This window comes from Schistocerca cancellata, chromosome 1 (genome assembly GCF_023864275.1).
Source record: "Schistocerca cancellata isolate TAMUIC-IGC-003103 chromosome 1, iqSchCanc2.1, whole genome shotgun sequence".
Taxonomy (NCBI): Eukaryota; Metazoa; Arthropoda; class Insecta; order Orthoptera; family Acrididae; genus Schistocerca; species Schistocerca cancellata.
The window spans coordinates 64,208,951-64,219,930 of record NC_064626.1 but is presented as its reverse complement, the minus strand read 5'-3'; positions in this window follow the sequence as shown (position 1 = coordinate 64,219,930).

The window sequence follows — 10,980 nt, the reverse complement described above, 5'->3', positions numbered from 1 at the left end:
TTCAAAGAAGTGTTCCCATTGTAGGAATCAGAAATGCTTGGAGACATTAGATGCTGCCATGTGTGTGTGAACTGTGCTTGTGTGAATTTCTGATGAAGAACTTAGTCCAATAGCTGAAAATATCTAGCATTCTTTTCATTGTACCTGCCTGTGATTCCTGGCTTCTTCTCTGTAGTGAGTAGCAAATACATGCATTAGATTTACTTGTGCAGATGCAGCATGCACCAACAGATGTTAGCTTAAAAAATACAGCCCCTAAGAAGATTACAAAGTTCATTTGTTCACTAATGAGCAGTAATTCTGCTACCTAAGGTGTTTCAATCAGAAAATTAAAACCTTGTGCTTACTTGATAAGATTACCCTTAAGCTATCTTTATACTCCTCATAAATCAAAAATTTACAGCATATTTTCTGGCAGAGTTAAACGTGCTATAGTAACACCCATCTATAAAACTGGAGATAAGTAAACCGTCTCTAATTACGGACCCGTTTCATCCCTGCCACTCTTACCACACATTTTGAGGACGGGGCTTATGATAAAATATTGATTCATTTACCTGAGCATAGTAAATTGCCTCTCAGTTTGGCTTCCGTAAAGGATTCTCTATAAAGAAAGCAATACAACGCAAGATGACACAAATGAAGTGTTAATAGAGCTAAACAAGATAAATTGTCCTGTTGGGTTATTTTGTGACCTGGCTAAAGCTTTTGATTATGTACTATTCTTGAAGAATCAAGTTTGCCAAGATCACTAGTAATTCTTTTATTACTCTTACTGGCTTCAGCTGATCAATTCTGTCATCATCGGATTATGTAACATTATTAGATGTACAGGCTTTTTTACTGGTTTCAACAGATCTGTGTTCTCATCACTGGATTTTTTAACATTATTAGATGTACATGCTTTTTACAACACTGAAAGTCACATAGTGATTCATGTCAAACTGTGATAAAAAGTGGCAAGTAATGCCACCATGTCAGACATAAAATACCACACAATTAAAAACTACAATATGTTGTGCTGATGTCTCAGCATACACTTTTGATTTTATGGATCACAAAATTCTACTTGGCAAACTCAAGTGTAATGACATTCTCTTGCATTGATGGAATCTTACTTTCACAGCAGAAAACAGAGGATCTCATTGACAGACTGTGTCATGAACATGAAACTAAGCTCAGATCACAGAAACATAAGGTTCCATAAGATTTGGTATTGGGGCCACTCTTGTTTTAATTTGGATAAACAATTTTCCACTGACTTTAAAAGACAGTTGAAAACCTGTCATGTTTGCTCATGATACAAGTATGTAATGGAGGGTCCACACTCAAGCTTAGCAGACACATATAGATAACAGTTGATGACACGAAGCAGTTCACAGCTAAAATTGTTACGTCATAATCTCGTTACGACTCCTGTTATTGAATTTTGAAACAACAACGAGAACCTGCTAGAACCAGGAGACATTAATGACCACACACTACATTAAACATACTGTGCCACATTAGCTGTGGTCGAGTAAAACATACACATAAACTGATCAAAAAGCCCAGTTCAGTGTGTTTTGCCTTTAGAAGCATATCTCACCGAGTTGGCTGAGAGACAAAAGTGTTACCTTACTCTGAATATGTTCACTCCTGTTGTCTTACGGAATTATCTTCTGGGACAGTATACCTAAAGTAAACACAATGTTCATCCAGCAGAAGCAAGCAGTAAGAATACTGTGTGAAGAGGGCAACTGTAAATCCTGCAGCTAAGCCTTTTGAAGGATCTTGGAATTCCTATACCACTTCCCAATACATTTAATCCTTAATGGTTTTTGGGTGCTGATAATTAATGTAAGTTTTAGCAAAACTATGATAAACAGTTACAGTAAATGTAGACTTTGCCTCTGTGTACAGGGTTCAGAATGGATTTATGGTATGTACTTTGGTGGTAAAGTATCCAATAAACTGCCATGTAATATAAGGCAAGAAATTGGGAATTCCAACCATTTCAAAAGATAATTAAAAATGTTCTTCATTAGCCACTGTTTCTATCCATTATTGAAACATGTAGGGAGAATCATCTATAAAAAGAACCACAGATATTGCAGAAATGGGAAAGTGCTATTGATGTGCCTTTTTCACAGAATGGATTGGTAGTCAGGGGTTTGAATTGTTAACCAATCAATAGATTGTAATAATATTTAGAGTGAATATTTTTTGTACAAACACACACTTTTCTGAATGAAACAATGTCTGTTGGCATTAACAAACTAAAAATGTGTTAAGTTAGAATGTCAGTGGTGTTTGTTGAAGGATGCTAGTGCAAGTTATTTATGAGATATTGTATTCTGAAAAGTTCCCACACAGAAATTTATACAATACCCATGGTAGCACACACTAAACAACAAGATAAGTGCATGCACTAGTTATGTGGATTCTGACCAGTAAGAAGACAACTGACCATCAAAGACTGTGTTCAAAATAACCATAGGCAGTGGCAATACACGCTTCCGGTCTTGTTCAGAATGACTGCTGCAGAGATGTCCGAGCAGGTTGCAGTAATCATCAGGTATAGTTGGCAGTGTACAGGCATCAAATCCCGTGAACGGACCACCAAAGGTACAGGTCGAATATGACCAATCCAGTGATTTGGAAACAACTCATGAACACATGCTGTAGTACTTCGTGCATTGTGGGCTGGACAGCCATCACATTGGTACCACAGATTCCTCCTAGACTGCAGAGTAACATCATCTAGCATCCATGTAAGATGGTCCATTAGCAGGCTGTGATACTTGTGCACATTCAGTGTGCCATCTATGAAAAATGGGCCTATGAGCTCATGGTTCACTATCCTATACCAGACGTTTACACTCCACGGATGCTGATGTTCCATCTGATGAAGCCAATGGGGATTGTCAACAGACCAATAGCACATGTTTCGGCAGTTTCCCTGGCCGTTATTAGTAAACATGCATTCAGTACTAAACAAGCTACCTGACATGTCTGGAGTAGTCTCACTTAATGCCCCTGTACAGAAGTTAACACAATTCTCATAATCGTTTCCGTGTAGCTTTTTATGGGGAGAGATGTGATAGGGATGGAACCTACATTGATCGAGAATGCATTGGATGCTTGCCTAACTTGTACCACTTCCTTACGCAATTGTAAGGGAGCTAACATGCGGATCAAATGCAACAGCAGCCAGAACATTAATTTCTGCCTCCTCTTTCATCACTTGTTTCCTTCTGGTACATTGTCAGGGACTTATGTCACCACTTTCACTTAATTGTTTGACAAGGTCAGTAAACAACCTCTGAGACAGTTGACATCTATTGTGATACCCTGCCACATTCATCATACAGGAATGAGCTGCATTCTTCCTACACTTTCCATATACCATGAGCACACAAGATTTTTCTGCACTGGTAAATCCCATCATCCACTCACAACCCACTGCTTGGAGTGTCACACACTAACTGACTAGCAACTTGCAATTGACTGAAGGAACACATAAGCACACCGTAAGCAAACATAACATCATACCTAGCAACTAAGCAGGTTGAATGGCACAAGTATCAATGTGGGAACTATTCAAAATAAAATATCTCATAAACGACTCACACTATAATCTTGCGACAAACATGAGATTCTAATTTACCTAATTTTAATCTGTTAATGATAATACGCATTGCTCCATTTTAAAAAGTGTATACTTGCACAAAAACTACACTTTCTACAATTAGTAAAATCTTAATGTACGGAAAGTTTTGGTTGAGATTAGCGAATTATTTAGGAATAAAGGTGACTACTCACCTAAAGGCAGAAGCACTGTATCGTCAACAGGTACACACACAAAAGGAGCTTTACTTTGCTAGCTGTCAGAATGGAATTCCTTTCTCACGCTGGACACAGACACACACACACACACACACACACACACTATTTGGTGAGGTAGTGGGACAGCGAGCAACCTTAGGTTTGCACCAGGGACGTTTACAGGAGCGACGGATGTGCTGTAACGATAGCTACCATCTGTGCAGCTTAGAAAAGCTGGTGGTGGTGGGGAGGATCCAGATGGCATCCGAGCCATGGAAAGCCATGGAGAAAAGTGTGGGAGGTACAAATTCAGTAGCTGCAAAAAGGTCAGGAGTCTTTTATAGCACAGATTATAGTGGTAAGTTGCATTAAACCATTCTTCGGACTAAAGACAAAATTTTGTTTTAATAGTAAAAGTGAGAAAATAGTGAATATTTAGAACAAATGAAAATCAGTCATAAAAGAAAGAATACATCATCATCATCATCATCATCATCATCATCATTTAAGACTGATTATGCCTTTCAGCGTTCAGTCTGGAGCATAGCCCCCCTTATACAGTTTCTCCATGATCCCCTATTCAGTGCTAACATTGGTGCCTCTTCTGATGTTAAACCTATTACTTCAAAATCATTCTTAACCGAATCCAGGTACCTTCTCCTTGGTCTGCCCCGACTCCTCCTACCCTCTACTGCTGAATCCACGAGTCTCTTGGGTAACCTTGCTTCTCCCATACGTGTAACATGACCCCACCATCTAAGCCTGTTTGCCCTGACTGCTACATCTATAGAGTTCATTCCCAGTTTTTCTTTGATTTCCTCATTGTGGACACCCTCCTGCCATTGTTCCCATCTACTAGTACCTGCAATCATCCTAGCTACTTTCATATCCGTAACCTCAACCTTGTTGAGAAGGTAACCTGAATCCACCCAGCTTTCGCTCCCATACAACAAAGTTGGTCAAAAGATCAAACGGTGCACAGATAACTTAGTCTTGGTACTGACTTCCCTCTTGCAGAAGAGAGTAGATCGTAGCTGAGCGCTCACTACATTAGCTTTGCTACATCTCGCTTCCAGTTCTTTCACTATGTTGCCATCCTGTGAGAAAATGCATCCTAAGTACTTGAAACCGTCCACCTGTTCTAACTTTGTTCCTCCTACTTGGCACTCAATCCATTTATATTTCTTTCCCACTGACATTACTTTCGTTAATCTTCATACCATAGTCCTTACATTTCTGATCTAGCTCTGAAATATTACTTTGCAAACTTTCAATCGTATCTGCCATCACAACCAAGTCATCAGCATATGCAAGACTGCTTATTTTGTGTTCACATATCTTAATATCACACAGCCAGTCTATTGTTTTCAACATATGATCCATAAATAGTATGAACAACAGTGGAGACAGGTTGCAGCCTTGTCTTACCCCTGAAACTACTCTGAACCATGAACTCAATTTACCGTCAACTCTAACTGCTGCCTGACTATCCATGTAAAGACCTTTACTTGCTTGCAAAATTTGCCTCCTATTCCATAATCTTGTAGAACAGACAATAACTTCCTCCTGGGAACCCATTCATATGCCTTTTCTAGATCTATAAAGCATAGATACAATTCCCTGTTCCACTCATAACACTTCTCCATTATTTGCCGTAAGCTAAAGATCTGGTCCTGACAACCTCTAGGAGGCCTAAACCCACACTGATTTTCATCCAATTGGTCCTCAACTAATACTCGCACTTTCCTTTCAACAATACCTGAAAAGATTTTACCCACAACGCTGATTAAAGAGATACCTCTGTAGTTATTACAATCTTTTCTGTTTCCATGTTTAAAGATTGGTGTGATTACTGCTTTTGTCCAGTCTGATGCAACCTGTTCCGACTCCCAGGCCATTTCAATTATCCTGTGTAGCCATTTAAGACCTGACATTCCACTGTATTTGATGAGTTCCGACTTAATTTCATCCACCCCAGCCGCTTTATTGCACTGCAATCTATTGACCATTTTTTCCACTTCCTCAAATGTGATCCTATTTCCATCATCATTCCTATCCCATTGTACCTCGAAATCTGAAACATTACTGATCGTATTTTCACTTACATTGAGCAACTCTTCAAAATATTCCCTCCATCTGCCCAAGGCATCCACAGGATTCACCAGCAGTTTTCCTGACCCGTCCAAAATGCTTGTCATTTCCTTCTTACCTCCCTTTCGAAGACTGCTAATTACACTCCAGAATGGTTTTCCAGCAGCTTGACCCATAGTCTCCAACCTGTTTCCAAAGTCTTCCCACAATTTCTTCTTGGATGCTGCAATTATTTGTTTGGCTTTGTTTCTTTCTTCATCATAACTTTCTCTGTCTACCTGGGTTCTGGTATGTAGCCATTTTTGATACGCCTTCTTTTTCCTTTTACAGGCTGCCTTGACTGTATCATTCCACCAAGCTGTTTGCTTCATCCTACTTTTACACACTACTGTTCCAAGACATTCTTTAGCCACTTCTAGTACTGTGTCCCTGTACCTTGTCCATTCCTTTTCCAATGACTGTAATTGACTACATTCAACTAACTGGTACCTTTCTGAGATCGCTGTTATGTACTTGTGCCTGATTTCCTTATCCTGAAGTTTCTCCACTCTTATCCTCCTACATATGGCCCTGACCTCCTGCACTTTCGGCCTCACAATCCCAATTTCACTGCAGATTAAATAATGATCAGTGTCATCAAAGAATCCCCTGAATACACGTGTGTCCCTCACAGCTTTCCTGAATTCCTGATCTGTTATTATATAGTCAATGACAGATCTGGTTCCCCTGCCTTCCCAAGTATACCGGTGAATGTTCTTATGTTTAAAAAAGGAGTTTGTGATTACTAAGCCCATACTGGCACAGAAATCCAAGAGTTGTTTCCCGTTACTGTTGGCCTCCATATCCTCTCCAAATTTACCCATAACCTTTTCATACCCTTCTGTTCGATTTCCAATCCTGGCGTTAAAATCACCCATGAGCAGAACACTGTCCTTGTCCTTTACTCTAACAACTACATCATTGAGTGCGTCATAAAAACTATCCATCTTATCTTGATCTGTCCCTTCACAATGCGAATATACTGACACAATCCTAATTTTCTTGCTAGACACTGTCAAATCTATCCACATCAGTCGTTCGTTTACATACCTTATTGCAACTACGCAGGGTTCCATTTCTTTCCTGATGTAAAGCCCTACACCCCATTGTGCTATTCCTGCTTTGACTCCTGACAGGTAGACCTTGTATTCTCCCACTTCCTCTTCTTTCTCACCCCTTACCCGAATGTCACTAACAGCTAAAACGTCCAGCCCCATCTTACTTGCAGCCTCTGCCAGCTCTACCTTCTTCCCAGCGTAGCCCCCATTGATATTAATAGCTCCCCATCTCATTACCATTTGTTTGCCAAGTCGTATCTTAGGAGTCCCTGGTTTGTCAGTTAGAGGTGGGACTCCGTCACCTCCAAAGGTCCGAGGCATTTTGCTCTGATTGTTGCCAGCATCATATTTAAAGTACCAGGGAAGCAGGTTGCTAGCCTTACTTGCCCCAAGTCCCATTGGGTTTTACCCCTAACGGCTGAGGAACTAACCGGTGGATTTGGTAGTCTTTGCCATATGAGCACAAAGGTGACCACGACTCAGAATATGTCTGAGATGCCCAGTCTTATTCCAAAGTAACTGGTCCCCCGACTGTCGGGACTACTTACTTGGCCACTCATATGTTGCCCGTGGTTCATGAACTAGGACATGACTACAGGAACCCACACCATGAACCACAGAAAGAATACATGTAATGGAAAAAGCCCACATTATAACAACAAATGTTTACAACAAAAACTGGTCATCTAACAACCTTAAAATAAAGTAATACAATACAGTGGTTAAATCAGAATGACCATACGAAAGCCAAAGCCTAGTATCGAGTTATAATTTTGAAAAACTAAAGGTACTGCAAAGAAGAATTGTAAGGTAAATACTGGGGCCACTAAAAACTGTACTCTCCACGAAATTGTGAAGTCATGTTGAAATATAATAAAATACAGAAAATATAACAGAAACCATAAGAAAGAGGAAAAATTCTTTGGTGGTTAGTATAGAAAGAATGACAAATATTAACTAAAAAGATCTTCAAATACACTTGGCAAAAGAAGTTAACTACAAACCAGATTTAAGGGGCCAAAAAGGGGATACAAAGGAACAAAATAAGAAGAGAGGAAGGATCAGTAGTGTGGAAATACATAGATCATGCAGTATTAGTTGGAGGCAACTTTAACCTACCAAGTATAGAGTGGGACGTCTATGGATTCATTATATGGGGTACAGACAGTCAGTCCTGCGAAGTTCTTTTGAACATGTTTTCCAAATACTGTCTGAGCAGCTATTTCGACAGCCCACACACAATGGAAATATTTTGGGCCTTGCATCTACAAACAGGCCTGACCTAATTGGTGGTGTCAGTATAGATAGATACAGGGATTTGTGACCACGATTTCATCATAGCAACTTTGGTTACTAAAGTTAATAAATCAATCACGAAGGGTAGGAGAATATTTCTGTGAGAAAAAATGGATAGAGAGTTGTTAGAATCACACTTAGACAATGAAATGACATCATTTAGTTCCAGTGTGTAGACGTAGAGGAATTATGGACAGAGTCTAAATCATACTCTCGAGAAGTACATACCGAGTAAATTGATTAAAGACAGAAAAAACCTACCATTACTGAATAAGCCAATTAAGGATAGAAAAAAAACCTACCATGGTTTAATGACAAAATGTGAAAAATACTGAGGAAGGAAAGGTGTTTCACTCTTTGTGCACAAGACAATGTGCCGGTGATGACAGGCAAACATGAATAGAAATTCATGTGTCTGTCAACCATTCTTGTGTGGCAGCAAGAGATAACAAAAGTAAAGCTAAAGTTTTAAATTTCGCATTTAAGAAATCATCCGTGCAAGAGAATCGTACAAACATCACACAGACTCCTGATAGAGAACATCATAATAAACATCACTGATGTAGAGATACAATTGAAAGAGTTGAAAGCAAGTAAGTCACCAGGCCCTAATGGAATCCCAAGTGACGAAAAAAGTGCAGGTGAATATTGTATATAAGGAGGTGAAAGAATGGACCTACAAAATTACAAACCAATATCTTTAACATCGGTTTGCTGCAAAATCCCTGAACATATTCTCAGTTCAAATATAATAAATTTCCTTGAGAGGGACAAACTTCTGTCCACAAATCAGCAGTTTTAGAACGCATCGCTCATCCAAAATTGAGGTTGCCCCTTTTTCACATGAGATCCTGCACACCATGAATGAATGGCAACAGGCGGATTCTGTATTCCTAGATTTCCGAAAGCCTTTCACATGGTGCCACACTGCCGACTGTTCATGAAGGTACAAGCATACAGAATAGGTTCCCAGGTATACAAGTGGCTCAAAGACTTCTTAAGTAACAGAACCCAGTGTGTTGTCCTCAATAGCACATGTTCCTTGATGACAAGAGTATCATCAGCAGTGCCCCAGAAATGTGTGATACGACCACTGTCATTTTCTATGTACATAAATGCTCTGGTGTATGGCAGTGTCATCATTGAGTGACTGTAGGAGGAAACAAAAGGATATAGACGAAATTTATGGTTGGTGTGATGAATGGCAGCTAGCTTTAAACACTAAAAAAATGTAAGTTGATGCAGATGAGTAGGAAAAACAAACCCATAACGTTCGGATATAGTATTAGTAGTGTGCTGCTCGACACAGCCACTTTGATTCAAATATCTAGATGTAACGTTGCAAAGAAATATCAAGTGGAATGAGCATGTAAGGATTGTTGTAGGAAAGGCAAATGGTCAACTTTGATTTATTTGGGCGGATTTTTAGGAAAGCGTGGTTCATCTGTAAAGGAGATCACATATAGGACACTAGTGTGACCTATTGCTGAGTACTTTTTGAGTGTTTGGAATCCATATCAGGCCGGATCAAAGGAAGACATCAAAGCAATTCGTAGGTAGGCTACTTCATTACTTACCAGTAGGTTCAAACGACATTCAAGTATTATGGAGATGCTTTGGGAACTCAAATTGGAATCACTGAAGGGAAGGTGACATTCTTTTTGAGGAGCATTATTGAGGAAATCTAGAGAACTGGCACTTGAGGCTGACTTCAGAACAATTCTACTGCCACCAAAATAAGATAAGAGAGATCAGGGCTCATACAGAGGCACTTAGACAGTCGTTTCTCCCTCATGTTATTTGCGAGTGGGACAGAGAAGGAAATTAGTAGTAATGGAACAGGGTACCCTCTGCCATGCACTGCGCAGTGGCTTGTGCAGTATGCATGTAATTGTAAATGTAGATTGTGGAATGAAAGTGTTGCAGATGGACAGGTGTCAAGTCAAGACAAGAATGAAAATCATACATGTTTAAAGTGGACTGAAGAGAAGAAACAGAACACAATGAAAAGATGAAGAAATAATGGATGGAAAAGATGAGAAAACATGATATGTGAAGAACTGAAATTAAAATGTAATCCTCACATGGCCTCAATAAGGGGTAAAGGGAATTTCTGAAAATTTCAATTTATAAATAAGAGTAAAAAGAAGATAAAACATGTTGGAAGTCTTGATTTTACTAAACAATGTAAGACTTGCCTTCCTTCAATGTTTCTTTTATTCAGTTTTAAATTATGAGATCTGTTATATCCTAGCCTGTGGTGCCAGCCGAGCCTGCTGCCAAAAGGTTGGCAGCATCAAAGTCCGGACGCCGTCCGCATAAGCAGCGCCAGCGATACAGGAAATCGCCGCAAGTCTGCGCGCGCCACCGCTGGCTTCTGGCTTCTTAAGCGCTGGAGTCGCGAGCGCCAGGACAGTTCTGTATTCGCCGCTCAGTGGTATGCTCGCCACCGTTTGTGTACTTACTAGACCGTTGTGTGTTCATCGCAGCAGAGTTGATGTTGTTGTCAGCCGACGCTGACCTAGCCGCTCCGTCTCGATCTAGACAGATTTCTGTAGACACGGAGTTCACTACTGTGTTTCTGTATCTTCGTTAATAAAGATAAGTACTGACTGTTATTTAATCAGAGTGTTTGGGTTTTCATCTTTCTGTTCACTGTTCCAGCGGACCGGTCGGCCCGCTATTAAAA